This window comes from Pinus tabuliformis, chromosome X (assembly GCF_031772625.1).
Source record: "Pinus tabuliformis cultivar Carrire ecotype Pingquan chromosome X, CPIR1, whole genome shotgun sequence".
Classification (NCBI taxonomy): domain Eukaryota; kingdom Viridiplantae; phylum Streptophyta; class Pinopsida; order Pinales; family Pinaceae; genus Pinus; species Pinus tabuliformis.
The window spans coordinates 1,678,265,895-1,678,290,956 of record NC_142308.1 but is presented as its reverse complement, the minus strand read 5'-3'; the positions used below and the strand labels follow the sequence as shown (position 1 = coordinate 1,678,290,956).

Here is a 25,062-nt window from a genome sequence, read left to right as displayed (position 1 = left end):
CGAAACGACCTCACCTTCTAGTTGGGTTTTCTCCTGAAAGGGTTTCCGAGAGAGCATATCTTGTGTATTATGTGTGTGTGATATTATTTTTTCGTTCTCTACTTTTCTGATTAATTTACTTTTACACGCATGCACTATAAATTAAATAAAACTATAATAGTGTAGAATCTCATATTTTTAATATAATATTATCAAATCTATTGTGACAAACTGTCCAATGGAATATCCACGACAGTTTACAGATCAAACCCTTATGTTGCAAATCTTTACCCTATATTTTCTTTGTGAATATCTGATCTACCTCTGAAAACCCATTCCATCAACCTCACTGCCTATTATTGTTTCCTCTAAGACAATTAGTACTTTTTCTTTGGATTGGACTAGAAATCAAACTACTTCTCTCTATAATTCACACTTCCTAGTTGGCCTATGTAGATCTGGCTCACTGTGCTCTAGATCGCCCCTTTAATTTCACAACCCTCACTTCTAGAGCCTCTAACTCAATATTTAGTACTCTTATACCATGTGAAAAATCCACAATTGAAATAAATTGTAGTTTAATCTTTTATCTACTACAGATTATTTGTCTTATGTAATTAAGTTTAGGAAAAATAACTATTAAATCACTATTGCCATATTCATAACTAAAAACACCGCGAAATATAAAAACTAGAAATGAGAAATATACACACACACATAAAAATATGACACCATTGTTTTTGGACAATTATCCCTAGAAAAATCTCAAAGGGAAAACCAGTACAATAGACGAGGGTTTTATTATTATATTCAACTATTTAGGAGAAATTGAAATTAGTTGCCTATCAATGGAACCAGCAAATACAAATATTAATAGTTGGAAAAATAATATAGAGATTAATTATCTCCCTTTACAACTATATCTTCTTCTCTCCTGACAACTCACACTTCCTGGCTATTCACACTGCCTGGATGGAAATGCATACAACTACCTCCAGAAATTCGTTCAACCCTAAAATCACCTTCTTGCAAGTTTTCATGCCTCTTGTACTACTCTTGGCTTACTAGCTCTGCCTCTGGATGATAGATCCAACCACTAGCTCACTAATGAGCTCCTTTTCCACTCGCTCTCTCTACTAGAAACTCGTACTAGTTGAATATGACTTCCTCTGTAGATAATTTAACCTCCCTTTCCTGGCCACTCTAACACTCGAAAATCACTAAGAATATCTCTATAATCCTACTCCCAAATCTCTACTGAAACCCTTGCCTCTGATGCTTCCCTGAGTTCAACTGCGCCCTTACTGAATACCTACAATTGGGTAGTCAAATGACTCTCAAAATACTCAATGTCTTCTCCAAGCCCTTTAACCTACTCTTATAGTCTCTCATTGGAGTCTCAACGATCACGATTACATATCAACCGATGGCCAAGATCAATTTGACTTCATCAATAGAAGCCTCTAGAGAAAAATGAACTTCCTTAATAATTCACTTTAATTAACCACTTTTCCTAAGTCAGACTTAAGAAATATTTTAATTATGGCTAATTAATTCAATTAAAGTGTTTCCAAGTCTTTTCGCGTGAAACCTTTTCTATCTTTTGGATATCTCTTGTTCCTTAGCCTCTTAGACATCATAAAGAATATAACACGTCTGCTGCAACCATAAACTCAAAAATTAACACCCTATATTAATGAGACCACATATATATTTACTTCTTGTTGGAAGTAATCAACCTTAACACAAATATAGTTGAATTTATTTCTTAGAAGTGGATGACAAACTACATATTTCATTTACTAAAGTCAACCCATATGTGTCGATCAATCTTCGGAATACCCACCTATACCCAAAAATATGGACTTTATGTATGCCTTCAAGAATATACTAAGGGAAAGGAGGATAGTATTTATAGACAATAGTTGAAGTGTTTAGTTGTAAAAGGAGTGAGTTAATCAATAAATAAATTCATTTATTTTTAAACTCAGTTTTTCTTAGTGGCATAAAGTTTGATTAACCATGAAACCTCCTAGGGAAAGGTTCAATGATGGAAATTCCACTAATTAAATGGAATTATGGCTCCCACAATATTTTTTTTTGGGTTTTGTGCGTGAATTTATATGAATTGAGTGGTTTGATCCCATGATTACTCTGTAATGGTAGATAGTTGAAGAAAACAAATGAAAATTAACCCATACTTTTGTTTCTAATAGTACACATGTTTTAATTAATTCCTCATTGTCATGTTTAGTGCACTTGTTATTTTTTCAAGCAACACTAATTCTTGTTTAGTGCACTTATTACTTTTTCAAGCAACAAAAATATTAATTGCATACTAATAACATGCCTTCAAATAGTAATTTCACACTTTTGGACTGACATAATAAATCCACATTAGAAAAGAAATTCAAGATAGTTTATCTATATATATATATATTTTTTGTATAATCAAAACTAATAGATATAATATAATAGAATAATATCATTTACATTCATGGAATGTAAACCTTGTAAGATCTATGAGACCAAGAATTATAAAAATTCACTTGCATTGCAACTTCAATGTCTTTTACTTGAAGAATGTCTCAACTCGCAATATATTCATTCTTTCATGATGTTAAAAAACCTTAATATTATTACATTCTTTTTTCATTACCGAACTCAACAAGCTATCTAATCTTATTAGGCCTTAGAAAAGGTCTCATGTTAAGCATAAAAGGCCCTTGCAAAGCCCTAGAGAATGAGTTATATTCTTATTGTTATCAACTAAGATTATTTAATTGTAATTGTACCATTTATATCATGCACACACAAATTAAGTAAACTTGGTTTTATAATCATCATATTTATTCTTGCACAATTGTTTTATTGTAAAAGGAGGCCACCCCTTTAAAGATGCTTATCTTTCATTCTTATATTTATTTATCAAGGCATGAAGCTTCTTATCTTTCTATCTTGAGGATATTTTGCATTTGTTTCTTAGCATTTGGTATCAAACACTGCAATCTTAAAGTTTCTCTCCTCTGATTGGGACATCTTGGCATTTTAGCTATAACATTTTTTACCAAGAAGTTCTAGATAGTGAAAATTGAGGATAGTATGGATAAATATCAGAGTGCAAGTTGTCAAATTTCAGAGTGAGGTTCATTATTATTTTAGATATATAGAATAGAATACATGTTTGTGATTAATATTGAAATTAATTTTTATAAGTCATCTTAGAATTTGTGTTATAAACGTTTTCCTAGGAAGTTTTAGATAGAAAATGTTGAGGATACAATGGAGAAATATAATTGTACATGTCATAAAATGTTTAGTTCATGTTTTATTATACTTTTAGATATATAGTCTTATAATTTTCATCATAACTATTTTTTGGTGAGACTCTAGACTTTGAAATTGTGAGAATCTTGTGGATATGTATTGAATTATGTGTGAAGAAAATTTCATATTTTGAATTGCTATAGTTTATGAAGTATATTTTTTGGAAGTTAGGGATTTTTGGGTAGTCCTAAAATTAGTCTCAAACAAGTCATTTGATAATTTTGGCGAAGTTTCAGAATATGAAATTTTTGGGAGTTTAAGAAGGCATATCAAAAGTGTTGGAAGCCAAAATTTTAGACTTGGAAGAGCTTAAATTTCAAAAATACTTCATGTCAAATATCATCCTTCTAAACAACTTCCAAATTAGGGTTTGAAAGGTACACAACTTATAATTGGCATAGCTTTTTATTGGAAGATCTATTTTTGGTGATTCAAAATTTGTGATAAAGAGTAAAAAGAGAAGAATTATTATTTTTTCTCAACAAGAGCTTCAAAAATTACTTTGAAAATTAAATATCTAGATATATCTTCCATTATTTAGGAAGAAATAATGGGATACATAATTAGTTATCGTAGTGAAAGAAGCAGGTTAATGGATTGAGGGACAAGTCGTTAACAATGGACGATTTTATAAACACCCCCCCCAAAAAACTACAATAAATGGAAAATAATAAGATTGATATTAAGGAATAGATGAATGAACATATGGAAAAGAAGATGGAAGAATTACAAAATTCCATGTCGTCCATGATCATAAATACCCTAGACAAAAAATTCCCTAAAGGAGATATCAAGACACAAAGAAATTATGGGAATGTGGAAGACATAAAGATTGAGTCCCAAATTCATGATTATTCATCACTCCAATATCCACATCATCAAGGGTTTAACTCATAACCAAGGAATTACTTCACTCCCAATATTAATATGAGGAATTTTTATTGCAAGGATCCTATAACATGGATGTTCTATATGTAGTGATTGTTCAATTTACGCCAAGTGCCAACTTTAAAAAAGGTAACTCTCACAAGTTTGTATTTAGAACATGATCAATTTGTTTGGTACCAATGGATTTATGAATAAAATAAAACTATTATCTTTTGGTCTATTCTTGTAGATGCATTGACAGAAAATTATGACTATGGGGATATTGATAGAAACACATCCTTTACTGAATTTATAAATCTTCAACAAAAATTTCCAAATATAGAGCACATTCAACAATTTCAAAAGCTCAGTCTTATGGTAAAGAACATTCCAAAAGATGTTAGATAATTTGTTAGATCTCTTTATGGGAAATTTAAAGGAGAACATTCAACACGAGGTGCATCTCTCTGAACCTAAATCATACATCATGCTTTTGCATTGTAAGGAAAGTGGAAATAGAAAATATGGCTACCAGAAGGATGGCCCCTAAGAACTATTGAGAGAGCCATGTTTCCTCTCGTAAATTCACTCAACCAACAAAGTTGAAATATTAACAAATAGATGATAAAACAACAAAAGGACTGTGTTTTAATTATTTCAACAAGTATATTAATGGTCATAAATGCAATGAGAACAAATTATTATACACAGGTGGTAAAGAGGAAGAAGATCAAGAAAATAACCATATCAAGATATAGAACTAGAATAGACTACTCCTACCATTCTTGTCATGCATTGGTTGGTATCAACACTCCGCAAACACTGAATATAGAAGGATATATCAAAATAAAAATGTATCAATTTTGATTGATTCTACTAATACCCATGATTTTATCAATTGAAAATTGACAAAACTTCTCAAATTCTATGCATTTCTAGCCCTTGAGTTTCAAGTAATGATTATAGATGGTACATAAATATTCATCAAAGTGCCATAGTATTAAGCTATATATGGGGGAGTATTTATTGGATAGTCCCATGATTGCAATCTAAATGGGTGGTGTCTAATGTTGTATTAGGCCTTAATTTTTAGGAATTGTTTATGATGTTTTCTTTAGAAGAAAAGAAAATTGAGCTCACAAGTATCTGAGGGAAATCCTATAATGTGATAAGATCTAAAAACATGACAAGGTTAATAAATAAAGGACACCTTGGTGTAATTGTACAATTGTGCTCATTAGACATTCAAATATATATTATATCCTCCACTGCAGCAGATCTCCAAAATAAATTATCAATAATCATTCCAAGGTATTTGGAGATATGTTTAAGGGTACTCCACCTACTCAAGATCATGACCATGTTGAGCACACACTTATACTTGGGGTGGGGGGGTGTGAATCAATGTAAGTCAACTCTTACTTATTTAAACATTCATGAACCATAAGAAAACAATAATACATGATATCTATCGATTGTTGAAAATAGAACACAATATTATCTTTTTTTATTTCATTTTTACAAATACCATGGGAAAATACCACAAGCTTCCTAAACCATGGGTTTGAAACCATCGTTTCACCTTTTGACATCTCCCTTTTTGTTGGGTGTGGAGCTTGATTATCTTCTTGATCTAGAGGTCTCATCCATGTTGGACCCTAGTTCCTAAATGAAACATCACTCATATGATAGCCGCTAGGAGGTTCTAGGGGGAAGAAGACTATTTTTAAAGATCCTCCCCTGCCAGGGAGTTGGGGGTAGCGCCCCCGAAGATAAAAATAGATAATAAAAAAAATTTCCTTGTAAAATATTGTAATTTCGTAGTCAATCTGGGCCATTCATTAGGCGAATGATCTGACAATAGAAGTTATGTTAATTTATGGTTTTTTACCCTAGAAGGAAACCCTCAATTTATATGAGGGAATTGTATTGTGGTTTTGTATGATTATTCCGAGAGAAAGAGAGGAGGTTGTGTGAGAGTGAAGAGGAAATTACAACGGATTTGTTGTAGGTTGTATCTCTTCACTTTGTTGGATAATATAAAAGGAAGGACTTGAATTTCTCTGTTGACGTAGCCAAAATTTGGTGAATCACAAATATATGTGTCTCTCTTATAGGCTAAAGCAGAAACTCTAAAAAACATGTTAGAACAAAGGAAGATTTTGAAATCAAGGGGACAAGATCAACGAAGATGGGGCAAAAAAAATGAGGGTACCTTTAATCTCAAAGAAGCAAAACTCATTCTCCTAGACCTTAACTCACAAGCTCCAGATAAGACTTGGCAAGACCTATGGAGACATCAAGGCTAGATTAAGATTAAACTCTTCATGTGGCTAGTTCAGCATAAGAAAATCTTGACCTGTGATAATATCAGGAAGAGGGGTGTCCTGTGGCCTTCCAGATCTTAGCTCTGTGAAGCCCAAGAGGAAACTATGGAGCACCTTCTCAACAATTGCATCTTCACCTCCAATTTGTGGGACTCTTTTTCCATCATTTTCTGACAGACTGACAAGGACAAAGGAAGCACCATCAACACCCTAAACAGATGGAGAAGAACCTTTTTTCAGACAATGAGATTCTCAGCTCAGCATGGGCCATCATGCCAAGTTTCATTATTTGGAATGTCGGGAAAGAAAGGAACAACAGAATCTTCAAGAATGAAAAGAGGCCATCCCAATGCCTTTTTGAGTAGATCTTAAAACAAATCAAGGAAACGATTGGCACTATTGTGCAATATCTCCCCAAGAACCCTCCTTCTGCCGCGAATTTGAGAACTATCAGTGAACTTGGTTTACAGGGACTTATACCTTAGGGATGGGATAGAAAAGTAATCTCCCTGGTTTCAGAGAAATATTTCTGGCATCCTCCCCCCAAGGGATTTTTGAAATTCAGCATTGATGGGGCTTCAAAGGGCAACTCGGGCTCCACGGGCTACGGAGGTGTGTTAAGGGATGAGAACGGAGGAGTACTTTTCATCTTCTACTGTCATTTAGGAAGAGCCACCAATAACATGGCGAAATTGATGGCTATGGAGTAGTGTTTAGATTTCCTGAAACAGGATAACCAACAAAATGTGATTGTTGAGGCTGATTCGGAGTTAATCTTCGAATTAGTTAAGAAAATCAGCTGGGGTACATGGCCGGAAAAAGTCTCAAGGAACTGGTGTCCAGGGCTTTCAATGGATTCAACAACACCTCCAGAGCCTTCGGACTATTAGTTTTAAACATGTACGAAGATTGGCAAATAAATTGGCAGATCTTCTTGCTAATCAAGGGGTGATCAGCATAGAGAATAGGGTTGCATTTGGCTGGAAAGAAATGCCACAGAGTAGGTTAAAAGCGAATTGTTATGACCAGGCAAATGAAGACAGGACTGTGTTTCGGAGCAGGGCCATGGAGACGGCATCCAGTTGATTCAGTGGGTACTCTATCGGGCAGCCCTGGTTCTTCAAAGAAAGAACAATTGGCGGGTGTTTTGACCTTCTTGGTTTCTGGCAGAGAAAACGAAACGATAGGTAGGATCTCGGGGACTCTCAGCAACCGCAAAACCAGGGGTTTTCTGTCCGGGTTCGGAATACCAGGACGAGAGCGGTTCTCAGGCGATCGCGGCCCTTACATGTAGGAAATGGTATTGTCGATTTTGAAGCGATACCATATAGAGGACTACACGTGGCGGTGGGGTCAGCTAAAAAACCATCCTCATTGCACACTAATGTTCAGTGAAATTAGTCAGCGCGATATGCTCCTCAGCCGTTGGATCATGCGAAGTGTTTCGACGGCCAAGAATGTTCGTGCAGGTAATCGATTTAGTGGGTGGGAAGTGCTAATGGTCAGTGATATTGGTCGGTGTGATTTGAGCCTTAGCCGTCGGATCATGCGAAGCGTTTCAACGGCTGGGAATGATCATGCAGGTTATTGGTCTAAGTTGGTGGGATTTCCTGCTGCGATAATCTACCTTCAATCCACTTGCGGGATGGAAAACCACGCACAGAGTATTTTTCAGGTGATCGCATGGCTCCTGAGCGGTAATTGGTATTGGAGATTTGGAAGCGATCCCATTAGGCTTCCAACACGTGGCATGGGAGTGGTAATGAATATCGCTTTCCATCGCGCACTAACTTTCGGTCAACTTGGCAGCGCGATATTGCACCGGACCGTTGGATCTAGCTGACCGGATCTATGGTCTCAAACAATCGTGCTATTTTGTGGGGCCAGATCTTTTTCTCCACGAGTATTATCAAGATGTTTTGGCATGAGAAATATGGATGGTGGCAACTGTTGTCGATTTTCCTGGTGGTAGGGTGAGGAAGTAACCTGTGTTTTCCACATGATTGGAGAATCTTTATGTCCAACTTTTTGTGTAATTTGAGAGTTTTGTAATCACTGCTGTTGGGGGGGGCTTGTCTATGACAGGATGCCCTTTGTTTTCTCTAAGTCCATGAACTTGGACGATTTTTTGTATATTTTGTAACTTTATCTTTGGATTAATGAAATAGTAGGATCGTCTCTTGCTTCAGCAAAAAGAAGAATCTAGAGATAAAATGTGTTTTATGTAAAAAGATTATTTAAATTAATCTGGTGTATTTATATAAATATGATTATTAGAGTGATTTAGATTGAACTGAAAGATAAAATGTGTTTTATGTGTAAATATTTTCTACCATAAATATTTTGTATTATGTATATCTTAGTATTTTGCACTATGTATGTAATAGTAATAATTTTTTTTAGCTTTAATAAATGATCTTGTTAGATTTTTGTTTTCATTAGATTTATTTGAATTTGATTTGTGTGAGAACTATGACACACTTGTACATGTATCATCTTCATCGAAGCGTGTAAATGATCAACCAGGGATGAAATAAAGGTTAGTAGAGCCAGTATAGACCAACACTTATTAAACTTAATTGAATTAGGGAAACCATTAAATAAATGCAAAAAATTTAATAATTTATATTTCCATGTCAAATGGGGTCATAGACCCTATGGATGATAAGTGAAGCATGGACACTACATTTTTTCTGTCTCCTTCAAATTCTTTATGGCATCTCATTCATTAATCATTTAACACTTCTTTTTATTGGGAATAACTATTTTATGTTAAATCTTATCCCTTGCTTTTTTTAAGGGGATTTCTTGCTCTCTCAATTCAGGTTTATTTGCATTAAATTATTGAAAATCAAATATATATCTATGTTCATTGGGGAAGATTAATTCGTATGACAAATTCTCATGAACTTGTTCTAAAAATGTTCATAATTCAAAATGTCATAGAAATATAATTGTCTCTATAATACCTTCACTCAAATTAAAGTATAACTGAAGTGACTACTTTCAATTTAGATGTAATATAACATGGGTGTAATTAATTAGTTAATTTCCCTTGGGTGTTCATCATGGTTATAAACAATTAAAATCACGTCTCTAATATATGAAAGGAGAACATCATTTTCATTTCATTGTGTAAGGTTTCCTTGAGCTTAAAAATAATATGGGGTTCCAATTCCCATCTCTTTTGAGAATGGAAATCCCATGACACCTTTTCTAGAGGGACCCCATAGTGGATCCACAATCCAATCTCAAAGACGATGTTGATGTTAAAGGATGTTTTATATAGGGAAGCATGAGTTCCAATGTTGAAGGTGTCCCAAGAGTTATGAAATTATAGCTTATAACATTTACCCAATCTAGATTTTAGCCATTGAACATTCTTGGGTACACCCTCTTCCTTTCAAATAAGAAGAAATATTATGAAAAGTACATGGTTCTGTCATCTACACACAAAGAGTAGTTTTCCTTTCATGATGACATGCATTGTATACTACCCTGAATTTACTAATCCAACACATAGAAGATAATAACAACTTTTAAATAATAAATAACACATATCCATATTTAGTGAGAATAAGAATCTAAATATTTTAATTTGAAAAGACAAAATTCAAGTTCAAATGTTTTGAATCTCATGATAAATCGGGCATCACTAGTCATAGTTACTTCCTTTCTCATGATTTCACAAACTTGAAAAAGCTTGTGAAAAATCCTCATTATTTCAATTAATTCTAACATCATGAAAATAGTTTTCCAGTATTTTGGTATTTGAGAGTTTGTCTAGTTCATGTTTGATCTATTACTCGAAAGAAACATTGAAATCTATGATTTGGAAGAACATGTAGAAGGTTGTCCCTTCATTGGGCAACATATGAGGAGATTTCCTAATCAATGACTATGAGAGCGAGGTGATGAGTGTCCTTGAGTAGCAAAGTATTTTTTGGGAGAAACATTTTAATTTGAAATGCCTCTATATATGCCATATATATAATGCTAACTATTGAAATATCTCTTAACTTAACTATTAGTTCTAACTTAATTGAGATTGGATTTATGGTTTTCCCATGCCCATCAATGATAAGAAGACATAGAATTGTGTTACATTTGTCTCCATGTTTCATGACAAGAGAAACACTAAGACTAGTAATTTCCCTGGAAGGTGCAAAGGAATGTTAATTAAAACAACACATAGAAAGTGAAAGGAACATATTTCCATTCTCCTTTAAACAACAATTCCATGTAAGTATGGATGGTGTATTGAAAAAAAGAAAAGAAAATATGAACTCATAGCCACATGCACAATGTTGTAACTCAAAATTTTACTCTCATTTCTTTTCCGAAAGAGAGTTCAACACCTTCTAATGACAAAATAATCATTTAAAGGTATGGTTACAAGGGTCCCTATGTTGGTAGTATATGTTGTCAATGATGTCAAGTTATGCAATTCATAGATATCAATATTGGGGGGGCCGAACCAAGATCAAGAAGTAGCTAAGGGTCTAACACAATGTGGGAGATGAATGTGATTAATAGGAAACAAAGGGGCCTGGTATAAGTTGAAGGGATAATCTAGTATATTTCCTAGAAGACTTAAGGAAGTATATAACTTGGCGAAAAATATTATAACTAAAATAAATGACTTTGTCGTGAGATCTCGTTTCCTTAATCTTGGCCCCTAATGCATGATTAATGATGATTAAACGAAGATTAGTGAGTATGGGACATGATTAGTAGTGCTTAAGTATACTGGGTACAAGAGCACCAAACAATTGAGTGTAGTTTATATATGAAAGTTGACTTCAGGATTCGATATGATGTGGCAATGAGACATGAAAAATATGAGTTGGAAGAAGGACCATGTCACAATGCACGATTGGTCCATGGTGGATTGACTTGACAAACCCAAAGGTCTTGAGATTCGTACCAAGATCCCGTCTGATGAGGTTTTCCTGTGTATTTCCTTTTTGGCCAAAATGGCTGAAAACAAAGGTTTTGTGCCAAAATAGTGCATATCCAAAGGTCAACCCTTGTGGGGTCCATACCGGGCTACTTGAGTACTGAGATGTTGAAATGAACATGGAATAGTACATTATGGTAAGTCTTGGATGGGGAAGTTTTTGTCAAGTTTTATATTTGGAAATTTTGATGCGAAAATCCTGTCAATTGAAAAGTACTAAGGTATCTGCATGAGAAACATGTGAAGCAATTTGGTATGATATGATCCAGTGTGATAGGGAAACAACCAATAGTTGTGTCTGGGTACCTTGCCAGTGTCTTGGCAAGGTGGAACGACGATAAACCATCCTCACCTTTTCACTTGGATAGCACCCCATCCAAGATACTTAAAATAATCGTTAAAAATATATTACTAGTTTATTATTATTATTATTCTTTTGTTGGTTGACCCATAAGGGGTTCGAATCTAGAGTCTCATGGAATATAATATTTGATTATCCAGGCAAACACAAATTAAGCTACCCCATGAGCCTAATTTTGTATTAATTTTTATATTTCGCATGTATCTTATATTTAAATTCAATTCACATTATAATATTATTTAAATTAACATAAATATATATTTAATTATATTATTATAAATAACTATAATAAAGAATTGCATTAAATTTTAATATAATTAAGGCAATTAATTAAATTAGATAATTATAGTAAAATATTGTAAAAACTTTTTGTTTATCATAAATTACATTTTAATAATATAATAATAAATTTATAATTTTCAAGGCATTTTTTATAGGATATTAATTTTAGGTAGACAACAAAAATTTAGGAATTTGAACATCTTTTTAAAAAAATTTGAGAATATAAATACTTAAATCATATTTTTGTTTTTACCATAGAAATAAATTTAACATCATCAAAACTCCTAGTCACCTGAAATCTTAAACCTTAATAGCTGTAATGACCCCAGACAATGTAAATGTGAGATTTTACTGTGGTAAAAGACAGTATGACAGTTGTTGTTTTATGTTTTAAAAACAAACTGTGACAAACTATTTTATTTAAGTAATTCAAATATTTTCTTGAAATGCTGGCAGCCTCTAGGAGGTGGATTTAAAAGAAAAAGATCAGTTATAATAACTGATTGAAACTACCCTCCCAAAACATGAAAAGTCCTGGCTGTCGGGAGGAAGTTCTGTGCTGTGGGGACAGACAGAAGAGACATTTTCCAAGGAAAGGAAAAAGGAGAAAAGATACAAAAGAAAACTGGTTAAGTCTGGTAAGGACCAGATAACCAGGCACGAGGTGCACAAATCTTGTTGAGGGCTTGAGGCCTGCAAGATGGCTCGGGGGGAGAATTCCGTCTGAGGGATGGATCTCATGGCTGGGTGGAAGAGCAGAAACAAAGCACAGGTGACTTGCTTGAGAACCTATTCCTGACTCTGGTGAACTAGGTACGGTTTCAAGTTGCAGAGTCTCTGATTGAATATAAATATACAGTGAATTTACAGTAGGTAAATAAGGATTATGTTTCATTCTCCTAGATACTGTTATATTGTCTAAGAACTGCACAGGTGTAGTTTTAAGTGAAAGGTCAAATTACCAATCGAAAGACATAATCTAAAACTAGTCATGTGGTAAATAAAGCTACAATAGGTGTAGTTAAATTAAAGACTGGTTATAGAATAAGAAGGGAAGTTACCCAGAAACTGGCTATTGAACAATAAACAGGACACAACCTCGTCAGAGAGACAGAGGCTCTGTGTTAATAACAGAACAACGAATAATGGAATAAACAGTGCAGAACACCTTGAATATAAACAGGCAGTTATTTTAATGTGTCGACAGGAACGAAATTAGAACCCTCTGAGTCTGGGTAGAGAGTACCGACTGTAGTCGGATTCTAATTTGTCGACGGAAGGAAATAAACTACAGCTATCTATAATAATTGACTGTTGATATGTGAAGAAATAAATAAGCTATTCCAGACAAGGAGATTTTAATCTGTAAACTGTGCAAAACCGAGAGCGAGAACCATACCGTAATCCATTATACCAGCGTTATTAAAACACAGTGCTCGCAGGTATAAAACAGAGAAACCAGTTCGTTAAGAGCGATAAAGGAAACGAGATATATATATATACAAAAAACCCTGTGCATGTTACTTTAAAGAAGAAAAACTTCAGGCATACTTATATTCGACATTCCCATAAAGAAAGGAGAAAGTATGATATTGTTCTTATAATTAACCGAAACCATCCTGTACAAGTTTTAGCAAAGACGTAAGTCGCATAGTGAACACCAGAGCGAGTGACTCGGAACAATGATCATAACCTGAGTAAATCTATGAGGTTGCCGTCGTTGAGACGAGCGAAACCAGCAATAACAAGATAAACCCCATGCACTGTTCTAATACTGTTGAGTACACGAAATAGATTCATATAAGATGCAAAGCGTAAGTTGCCCTGAGGGCTCAGACAGAGTCACAGTTCCATGTATATAATTACAAAAAAATAACACCGGATGGTGAAACCTTGGAAAGGATATAACTGTACATACATTGATAAGGAAAAACCTCAAACAAAACCTGAATCCGTTAGCCCAGATCTGTGCATTACGGCCAGATCCGAAGCCATATGTCTGATAGCAGATAAAGCAAACCAAAATTCGGCTATGCCGCAAGGGCAGCAATATAAACAAAATGAATCCGCAAACACATGTAAAAGAACTCAGGAGTTCCGCCGTGGATAATAACTTAACAGGCGAGTCATTGACATGACCAGACTACAAACATAAATGTAAACCGTGAGGGTTCTCGGTGGAGAATACCTCAGCAATTGAAGCAAGGAAACCCGCTTCTGAATGGCGGTCTGCACCAAACCATAAAAACCACAGCTCAAGACCTATGAACTTCGAGCTCTCGTATGCAGGGCAGAGTAAACAAGAACTGATAGCTTACCTGTGACCGCCGAGAGGGTTGAACCGTCGTGTATAGCCACCTTGGCACCGACAGAGGGGTTTGAATAACCTAGCTGCACGCCCTAACAATGAAGCGGAAATAAGTCAGTAAGGATCGTTCAATTAACCAGAACTGTAAATGCATGCTGTAAATTTAGGAGCCGAAGGTCAATACCTGTGATGGCTTGATGACGGGCACTTCACAGCTTCCAGAGCAATTGCAGGGTGAGAAGATAATGCTGGTGGTATTGAACCAGAGATTGAACACCGAGACGAAGCCGGAAAGGCCAAACGAGCAAATAATCCCCGAGACTGCTCGGAGATGATTATGTAAAGGCTTAAACCCTCGAATGCATATCAGCCCTTCGATCCAAGAGTGAGATCCCAACCGTCCAAGCAAGGCGGGAACATGAAGCGAGAAGGTCGAGAACACCGTAACCGAGGTGTCACATGGCCGAAGGAGCCAAACCATGCCACCTGCCTCGATAAGGACTGAAGTCATTAAGGCAAGGGTGAGTTGGCACCTGCAAGGGCTGCGGCAGGACCACCAAAGCCCGCGCCACATTAATATTCACAGCAGACTGGTAGTCTAATAGCTGGGTTCCATCGTGAAGTCAATGCTTACACTAAAACCCATATGACAGCATAATATAATGCCACGTAGCATATGTAAACAAGGATTACAACAGTAATTAAACATAGGCTAATCAGCTATAAATACATGGCATGCAGTATGAGAATATTCGATAAGAGTTAAACATGCGCACATGCATAAGGGATGAATCATGTAGTATTTAGCAAGTCCCTTATATGTGGTATACATTAATTTTTTTTTTTTTTTTATGTTTATGTGATCAAAGGTGTGACAAATTGGTACCAGAGCCCAGTTTCAACACTGTGGCCTCAAGCATGACATGTTTCACTGTGCGAAAGTTACACCATGCAAACATATGAAAGCTAATACATCACTTAACTGTTGCTCTGTCTATTTAGGGGTAAGATACAGAATTATAACAGCTAAAAGTTAAGCCAGAAAAGGGAACGAAATGCAAGGAGCCGGCAGCAACCCTCGGGAGAACCCAGGGCTGTGGGTACAGTTGGGTGAGGAAACACGAAGTACCAATCTTGCAATACTGGAACTGTTAAAGAGTTGAAAAATGAGATGGCACGTTTGCGAGAAGACAACGCGTGTTTGACGGTAGAACAAGAAAGGATTCTGAAGAGTTTGTCGGACAGGCAAAATCCACCTCTATCTAACCCCAGCGCGGAACAGCAGAGGATGACAGAAGAACAAAACTATGAGATTGAACCTGAAAATTCAGAAGGCAAAGAGGATCATTCTGACAATGTACCAGAGCAGCAAACTTCAAAACGTCAGAGAATGGAGCTGTAGGGAGAATTTCGAAAAATTAAACCCCCACATTTCGATGGCGAACAGGAGGAAGCAGCTGAAGCATGGTTAATAAATATGAATAAATATTTTCAGTTGTACGAGTATGATCATAACTTGAAGGCGAGATTAGCTATCTTCCAGTTACAAGGTAAGGCAACCTTGTGGTGGGAGGAAATCAAGATTGTCAAGGGGGTAAGTGAACGGACCATTACATGGGAGAAGTTTCAGAAATACTTCAAAGAAAGGTACCTGACTGAGCGCTTCTACGATGAAAAGGCAAGAGAATTCCATGATTTAAGATTGGGACAGCAGACTATGGACGAGTTCATTAATCGCTTTACCTCTCTGCTACGTTATGTACCTTATATCAAAGAGGAAAAGGCCAAGGTACAAAGGTTTGTGAGCAGCTTACCTTCGTATATAAGAGAGAGGATTGAGTTTGACAATCCTAGGACCATGGATGAGGCTATTCGTAAAGCAAGGATCTGCTACCAGCAGAATAAACAGAAGGGGGATACTTCAAATAAAAGATGGAATGAAAAGAAGAGTAGTCGGATGGTTGGAAGCAGCAAGGGAGGTCGCAACAATGGAAGTAAGGGAGCTGGTAAAGGATTAAACAGTAGATCTGTAGCAAAGAGTGCGCCCCGAGCTAGGCCAATAAGTGAATCTAGAGTAAGTGAGCAGCCTGTTAGGCCAGAAGGTGAAGGGATGAACATACCTCCAGTTCAATGTTGGGGCTGTGGAGGACCTCACTATGTTAAAAACTGCCCACAGCGGAAGGGGACAGACCAGATATCCCAAATCCATGAAGCCTCGACCGTTGGGGACGTGGCACGTAATGTACCCAGAATTAATGCAGCTTTGGAGGACCGCCAAGCGGAATATCAGCCGACTATGGTTGAATTTGAAGGTAAATTTTCAAACCTTTCTATTGCTGTTCTTATTGATCCAGGAGCTACTTTAAGTTATGTTAGCCCAAAGATAGTAGAACAGTGTAAGTTACAATCTGAAAAATTCAGGAATCCGTGGTTGGTCCAATTAGCTACAGGAGCCAAGAGACGGGTCTTGGGCAAAATAAATAATTGCTCTTTGACCATAGCAGGGCAGCCAATAGTGGTAGACTTAAACATATTACCTTTGGGTTCATATGACATCCTGATTGGGATGGATTGGCTGGAGAAACAATAGTCTTTGGTAAATTTCAAGACAAAAACCATTTACTATAGGGATGACCGTGGAGAGCAGCAAGAATTACAAGGAATCAAGCATCCCGTACAGATTCGACCCATTACAGCATCTCAGTTAGCTAAATGCATCAGAAAGAAATGTCAAATTTACGCTATCCAGGTGGGTTACGCAAACCAGAAAGATAAAACTGCTATGCTAGGTAACATTCCGGTGGTACAAGAATTTGCAGATGTTTTTCCCGAGGAAGTACCAGGATTTCCACCTAAAAGAGATGTGGACTTCACTATTGAATTGATTCCGGGGGCAGCACCCGTGTCACGGGCACCATACCGAATGAGTGTACCAGAACTAACAGAGTTAAAAATGCAACTGCAGGAGCTGTTAGATAAAAATTACATCCGTCCCAGTGTATCACCCTGGGGAGCCCCAGTGTTATTTGTCAAAAAGAAAGATGGAACTTTTTGGATGTGCATTGATTATCGTCAGCTGAATAAGCTCACGATTAAAAATAAATATCCTTTGCCTAGGATAGACGAACTTTTTGATCAAGTGAAGGGGGCAACGGTATTCTCTAAGATCGATCTGCGATCTGGTTATCATCAGATCAGAATTAAAGTAGAGGATATCGCTAAGACAGCTTTCAGAACGCGGTATGGGCATTATGAGTTCGTGGTGCTACCTTTTGGTCTGACCAATGCACCTGCTACCTTCATGTGTTTGATGAACAGTGTGTTTCACAGGTTCTTAGATAAATTTGTGTTGATATTCATAGATGATATTTTGATTTACTCCCGATCAAGGAAGGAGCATGAGGAACACCTTAGATTGGTGTTGCAAACTTTGCGAGAACATCAATTATATGCAAAGTTTAGTAAGTGTGATTTCTTTAAGGAGGAGATACAATACTTAGGCCATGTAATCACAAAGGAAGGAATTGCAGTAGACCCTAAAAAAATCAGAACTATAATGGAGTGGCCCATACCAAAGGACGTGGTAGATATTAGGTCCTTTATGGGGCTAGCGGGTTATTACAGAAGATTTGTGGAAGGCTTTTCCAGGGTAGCATACCCTATCACCTCCTTACAAAAGAAGGGAAAGGTATTTAAGTGGACCTCAGAATGTCAGCAGAGCCTTGAACAGCTCAAGCACTTGCTCACCACCGCGCCCATATTAAGCATAGCTGATCCTAATAAGGATTACGTGGTCTGTACTGACGCAAGTAAAGAAGGTGTGGGAGGAGTGCTGATGCAAGAAGGAAGAGTAATTGCATACGAATCAAGGAAACTAAAGGAACATGAGCAGAAATATTCTGCTTACGACTTGGAGCTGGCAGCTGTTATTCATGCACTGAAAATGTGGCGACACTACCTTTTGGGAAGAAAATTTCTGCTGTTAACAGACCACCACAGCTTAACAAACTATTTCAGCCAACCCACCTTAAATACGAGACAAGCTCGTTGGGCCGACTTCTTAAGCGGGTTTGATTTTGAAATTAAGCATTTAAAGGGGAAGGAGAACCGAGTAGCTGATGCATTGAGTCGAAAGGTACAATGCGTGTGCAAGATTTCGGTCAGTAAATGGCAGAGTACCCTACTTGAAAGGATAAAAACAGCGGCTGATCAAGATGCTGTTTACCAGCAAATTAAACAGCAAGTACAACAACTTTCTGGTAAGGAAATACAACAGGGGTATGAGCTAGATGATGTCGAAATGTTGTATTTTAATAAAAAGTTGTATGTACCCAATGAAGATAGTCTTAGGAAACTGATTCTGGACGAATTTCATATCAGCCATTACACCGGGCATCCAGGGTACCAGAAAATGGTTACCGCTCTTCGAAAAGAATATTACTGGCCAAAAATGAAGAAGGAGGTAGCTGAGTATCTAGCGCGATGTCTAGAATGTCGACAAATTAAGGCGGAGCATTTGCATCCAGCAGGGCTGTTACAACCCTTACCCATTCCGGAATGGAAATGGGAGACTATTTCCATGGACTTTATAACCGGATTGCCTCGAATGAAGAAAAATAATGATTCCATTATGGTGGTAGTGGATAAGTTAAGTAAGGCAGCACATTTCATACCTGTGCAATCCACGTATAAGGCTGTGCAAATTGCTCATATTTTCATGCAAAATGTGTTCAAATTGCATGGACTTCCGAAGGTAATAATCTCTGATCGTGATGTTAAGTTCACATCAACCTTTTGGAGGACATTGTTTGCTGAACTGGGAACACAGCTGAACTTTAGCACAGCTTATCATCCCTAGACCGATGGCCAAACGGAACGAGTGAATCAGGTAGTGGAGGACATGCTGAGAGCATGTGTTATGATGAAACCAACTCAATGGGAGGAATACCTCCACCTGGTCGAATTCGCATATAACAATGGGTATCATTCCTCAACACAGCTGAGTCCTTTTGAGGTCCTGTATGGGCGGAAGTGCCGCACACCCTCAAGTTGGGGTGGACCTGAGGATAGGTTACGAATTGGTCCTGAAATGCTCAAGGAAATGGAAGACACGGTAAAAAAAGTGCGTACCAACTTAAAAGCCGCTCAGGACAGACAGAAAAGTTTTGCTGATCGAAAGAGAAGGTTCAAAGAATTCCAAGTTGGGGACCATGTGTTTGTAAGAATTCAACCCAGAAGGAGTACTTTGCAGTGGAGCGGGTGTGCCAAACTTGCACCTCGCTATTTTGGACCTTTTCAAATCTTGGCAAGAGTGGGGCCAGTAGCTTATCAACTCGCCCTACCAAGCCATATTAAGATCCACAATGTTTTTCACGTTTCCGTATTAAAACAATACGTCTACGATCCTAAACATGTGATTCAATGGCAGAATGTTCGGGTAAGAATTAATCTGGTCATTCTAGATAAGCTTTGTTCTTAAACAAGAAAATAACTAAATCTGTTGTTGATTGCAGGTCGAGCCGGAAGGCGAGGTTCTGGTCGAACCACTGACCATTCTCGACCAGAGAGAAGTGCGGCTACGGAAACGGGTTATTTTCCAAGCTAAGGTGCAGTGGCAGCACTATGGGCCTGAAGAGGCCACTTGGGAGGATGAGGAACTCCTTAAAGAAGCTTACCCGAATTTGTTTAAGGGAGACAGACATCGGGACGATGTCCAATCACAGGAGGGGGAGATGTAATGACCCCAGACAATGTAAATGTGAGATTTTACTGTGGTAAAAGACAGTATGACAGTTGTTGTTTTATGTTTTAAAAACAAACTGTGACAAACTATTTTATTTAAGTAATTTAAATATTTTCTTGAAATGCTGGCAGCCTCTAGGAGGTGGATTTAAAAGAAAAAGATCAGTTATAATAACTGATTGAAACTACCCTCCCAAAACAGGAAAAGTCCTGGCTGTAGGGAGGAAGTTCTGTGCTGTGGGGACAGACAGAAGAGACCTTTTCCAAGGAAAGGAAAAAGGAGAAAAGATACAAAAGAAAACTAGTTAAGTCTGGTAAGGACCAGATAACCAGGCACGAGGTGCACAAATCTTGTTGAGGGCTTGAGGCCTGCAAGATGGCTCGGGGGGAGAATTCCATCTGAGGGATGGATCTCATGGCTGGGTGGAAGAGCAGAAACAAAGCACAGGTGACTTGCTTGAGAACCTATTCCTGACTCTGGTGAACCAGGTACGGTTTCAAGTTGCAGAGTCTCTGATTGAATATAAATATACAGTGAATTTACAGTAGGTAAATAAGGATTATGTTTCATTCTCCTAGATACTGTTATATTGTCTAAGAACTGCACAGGTGTAGTTTTAAGTGAAAGGTCAAATTACCAATCGAAAGGCATAATCTAAAACTAGTCATGTGGTAAATAAAGCTACAATAGGTGTAGTTAAATTAAAGACTGGTTATAGAATAAGAAGGGAAGTTACCCAGAAACCGGCTATTGAACAATAAACAGGACACAACCTCGTCAGAGAGATAGAGGCTCTGTGTTAATAACAGAACATCGAATAATGGAATAAATAGCGCAGAACACCTTGAATATAAACAGGCAGTTATTTTAATGTGTCGACAGGAACGAAATTAGAACCCTCTGAGTCTGGGTAGAGAGTACCGACTGTAGTCGGATTCTAATTTGTCGACGGAAGGAAATAAACTACAGCTATCTATAATAATTGACTGTTGATATGTGAAGAAATAAATAAGCTATTCCAGACAAGGAGATTTTAATCTGTAAACTATGAAAAACCGAGAGCGAGAACCATACCGTAATCCATTATACCAGCGTTATTAAAACACAGTGCTCGCAGGTATAAAACAGAGAAACCAGTTCGTTAAGAGCGATAAAGGAAACGAGATATATATATATACAAAAAACCCTGTGCATGTTACTTTAAAGAAGAAAAACTTCAGGCATACTTATATTCGAAATTCCCATAAAGAAAGGAGAAAGTATGATATTGTTCTTATAATTAACCGAAACCATCTTGTACAAGTTTTAGCAAAGACGTAAGTCACATAGTGAACACTAGAGCGAGTGACTCGGAACAATGATCATAACCTGAGTAAATCTATGAGGTTGCCGTCGTTGAGACGAGCGAAACCAACAATAACAAGATAAACCCCATGCACTGTTCTAATACTGTTGAGTACACGAAATAGATTCATATAAGATGCAAAGCGTAAGTTGCCCTGAGGGCTCAGACAGAGTCACAGTTCCATGTATATAATTACAAAAAAATAACACCGGATGGTGAAACCTTGGAAAGGATATAACTGTACATACATTGATAAGGAAAAACCTCAAACAGAACCTGAATCCGTTAGCCCAGATCTGTGCATTACGGCCAGATCCGAAGCCATATGTTTGATAGCAGATAAAGCAAACCAAAATCCGGCTATGCCGCAAGGGCAGCAATATAAACAAAATGAATCCGCAAACACATGTAAAAGAACTCAGGAGTTCCGCCGTGGATAATAACTTAACAGACGAGTCATTGACATGACCAGACTACAAACATAAATGTAAACCGTGAGGGTTCTCGGTGGAGAATACCTCACTAATTGAAGCAAGGAAACCCGCTTCTGAATGGCGGTCTGCACCAAACCATAAAACCACAGCTCAAGACCTATGAACTTCGAGCTCTCATATGCAGGGCAGAGTAAACAAGAACTGATAGCTTACCTGTGACCGCTGAGAGGGTTGAACCGTCGTGTATAGCCACCTTGGCACCGACAGAGGGGTTTGAATAACCCAGCTGCACGCCCTAACAATGAAGCGGAAATAAGTCAGTAAGGATCGTTCAATTAACCAGAACTGTAAATGCATGCTGTAAATTTAGGAGCCGAAGGTCAATACCTGTGATGGCTTGATGACGGGCACTTCACAGCTTCCGGAGCAATTGCAGGGTGAGAATATAATGCTAGTGGTATTGAACCAGAGATTGAACACCGAGACGAAGCTGGAAAGGCCAAACGAGAAAATAAACCCTGAGACTGCTCGGAGGTGATTATGTAAAGGCTTAAACCCTCGAATGCATATCAGCCCTTCGATCCAAGAGTGAGATCCCAACCGTCCAAGCAAGGCGGGAACATGAAGCGAGAAGGCCGAGAACACCGTAACCGAGGTGTCACATGGCCAAAGGAGCCAAACCATGCCACCTGCCTCGATAAGGACTGAAGTCATTAAGGCAAGGGTGAGTTGGCACCTGCAAGGGCTGCGGCAGGACCACCAAAGCCCGCGCCACATTAATATTCACAGCAGACTGGTAGTCTAATAGCTGGGTTCCATCGTGAAGTCAATGCTTACACTAAAACCCATATGACAGCATAATATAATGCCACGTAGCATATGTAAACAAGGATTACAACAGTAATTAAACATAGGCTAATCAGCTGTAAATACATGGCATAAAGTATGAGAATATTCGATAAGAGTTAAACATGCGCACATGCATAAGGGATGAATCATGTAGTATTTAGCAAGTCCCTTATATGAGGTATACATTAATTTTTTTTTTTTTTATGTGTATGTGATCAAAGGTGTGACAAATTGGTATCAGAGCCCAGTTTCAACACTGTGGCCTCAAGCATGACATGTTTCACTGTGCGGAAGTTACACCATGCAAACATATGAAAGCTAATACATCACTTAACTGTTGCTCTGTCTATTTAGGGGTAAGATACAGAATTATAACAGCTAAAAGTTAAGCCAGAAAAGGGAACGAAATGCAAGGAGCCGGCAGCAACCCTCGGGAGAACCCAGAGCTGTGGGTACAGTTGGGTGAGGAAACACGAAGTACCAATCTTGCAATACTGGAAACTGTTCAAGAGTTGAAAAATGAGATGGCACGTTTGCGAGAAGACAACGCGCGTTTGACGGTAGAACAAGAAAGGATTCTGAAGAGTTTGTCGGACAGGCAAAATCCACCTCTATCTAACCCCAGCGCGGAACAACAGAGGATGACAGAAGAACAAAACTATGAGATTGAACCTGAAAATTCAGAAGGCAAAGAGGATCATTCTGACAATGTACCAGAGCAGCAAACTTCAAAACGTCAGAGAATGGAGCTGCAGGGAGAATTTCGAAAAATTAAACCCCCACATTTCGATGGCGAACAGGAGGAAGCAACTGAAGCATGATTAATAAATATGAATAAATATTTTCAGTTGTACGAGTATGATCATAACTTGAAGGCGAGATTAGCTATCTTCGAGTTACAAGGTAAGGCAACCTTGTGGTGGGAGGAAATCAAGATTGTCAAGGGGGTAAGTGAACGGACCATTACATGGGAGAAGTTTCAGAAATACTTCAAAGAAAGGTACCTGACTGAGCGCTTCTACGATGAAAAGGCAAGAGAATTCCATGATTTAAGATTGGGACAGCAGACTATGGACGAGTTCATTAATTGCTTTACCTCTCTGCTACGTTATGTACCTTATATCAAAGAGGAAAAGGCCAAGGTACAAAGGTTTGTGAGCAGCTTACCTTCGTATATAAGAGAGAGGATTGAGTTTGACAATCCTAGGACCATGGATGAGGTTATTCGTAAAGCAAGGATCTGCTACCAGCAAAATAAACAGAAGGGGGATACTTCAAATAAAAGATGGAATGAAAAGAAGAGTAGTCGGATGGTTGGAAGCAGCAAGGGAGGTCGCAACAATGGAAGTAAGGGAGCTGGTAAAGGATTAAACAGTAGATCTGTAGCAAAGAGTGCGCCCCGAGCTAGGCCAATAAGTGAATCTAGAGTAAGTGAGCAGCCTGTTAGGCTAGAAGGTGAAGGGATGACCAGACCTCCAGTTCAATGTTGGGGCTGTGGAGGACCTCACTATGTTAAAAACTGCCCACAGCGGAAGGGGACAGACCAGATATCCCAAATCCATGAAGCCTCGACCGTTGGGGACGTGGCACGTAATGTACCCAGAATTAATGCAGATTTGGAGGACCGCCAAGCAGAATATCAGCCGACTATGGTTGAATTTGAAGGTAAAATTTCAAACCTTTCTATTGCTGTTCTTATTGATCCAGGAGCTACTTTAAGTTATGTTAGCCCAAAGATAGTAGAACAGTGTAAGTTACAATCTGAAAAATTCAGGAATCCGTGGTTGGTCCAATTAGCTATAGGAGCCAAGAGACGGGTCTTGGCCAAAATAAATAATTGCTCTTTGACCATAGCAGGGCAGCCAATAGTGGCAGACTTAAACATATTACCTTTGGGTTCATATGACATCCTGATTGGGATGGATTGGCTGGAGAAACACTGGTCTTTGGTAAATTGCAAGACAAAAACCATTTACTATAGGGATGACCGTGGAGAGCAGCAGGAATTACAAGGAATCAAGCATCCCGTACAGATTCGACCCATTACAGCATCTCAGTTAGCTAAATGCATCAGAAAGAAATGTCAAATTTACGCTATCCAGGTGGGTTACGCAAACCAGAAAGATAAAACTGCTATGCTAGGTAACATTCCGGTGGTACAAGAATTTGCAGATGTTTTTCCCGAGGAAGTACCGGGATTGCCACCTAAAAGAGATGTGGACTTCACTATTGAATTGATTCCGGGGGCAGCACCCGTGTCACGGGCACCATACCGAATGA

At 37.9% G+C, this 25,062-nt stretch overlaps 1 pseudogene; it reads right to left on the bottom strand.

The window, feature by feature from the left end:
• Positions 1–13,789: 13,789 nt before the first annotated feature.
• The window catches only part of LOC149146459 (cellulose synthase-like protein D2), a 37,781-nt pseudogene continuing 26,508 nt past the window's right edge, over positions 13,790–25,062 (bottom strand).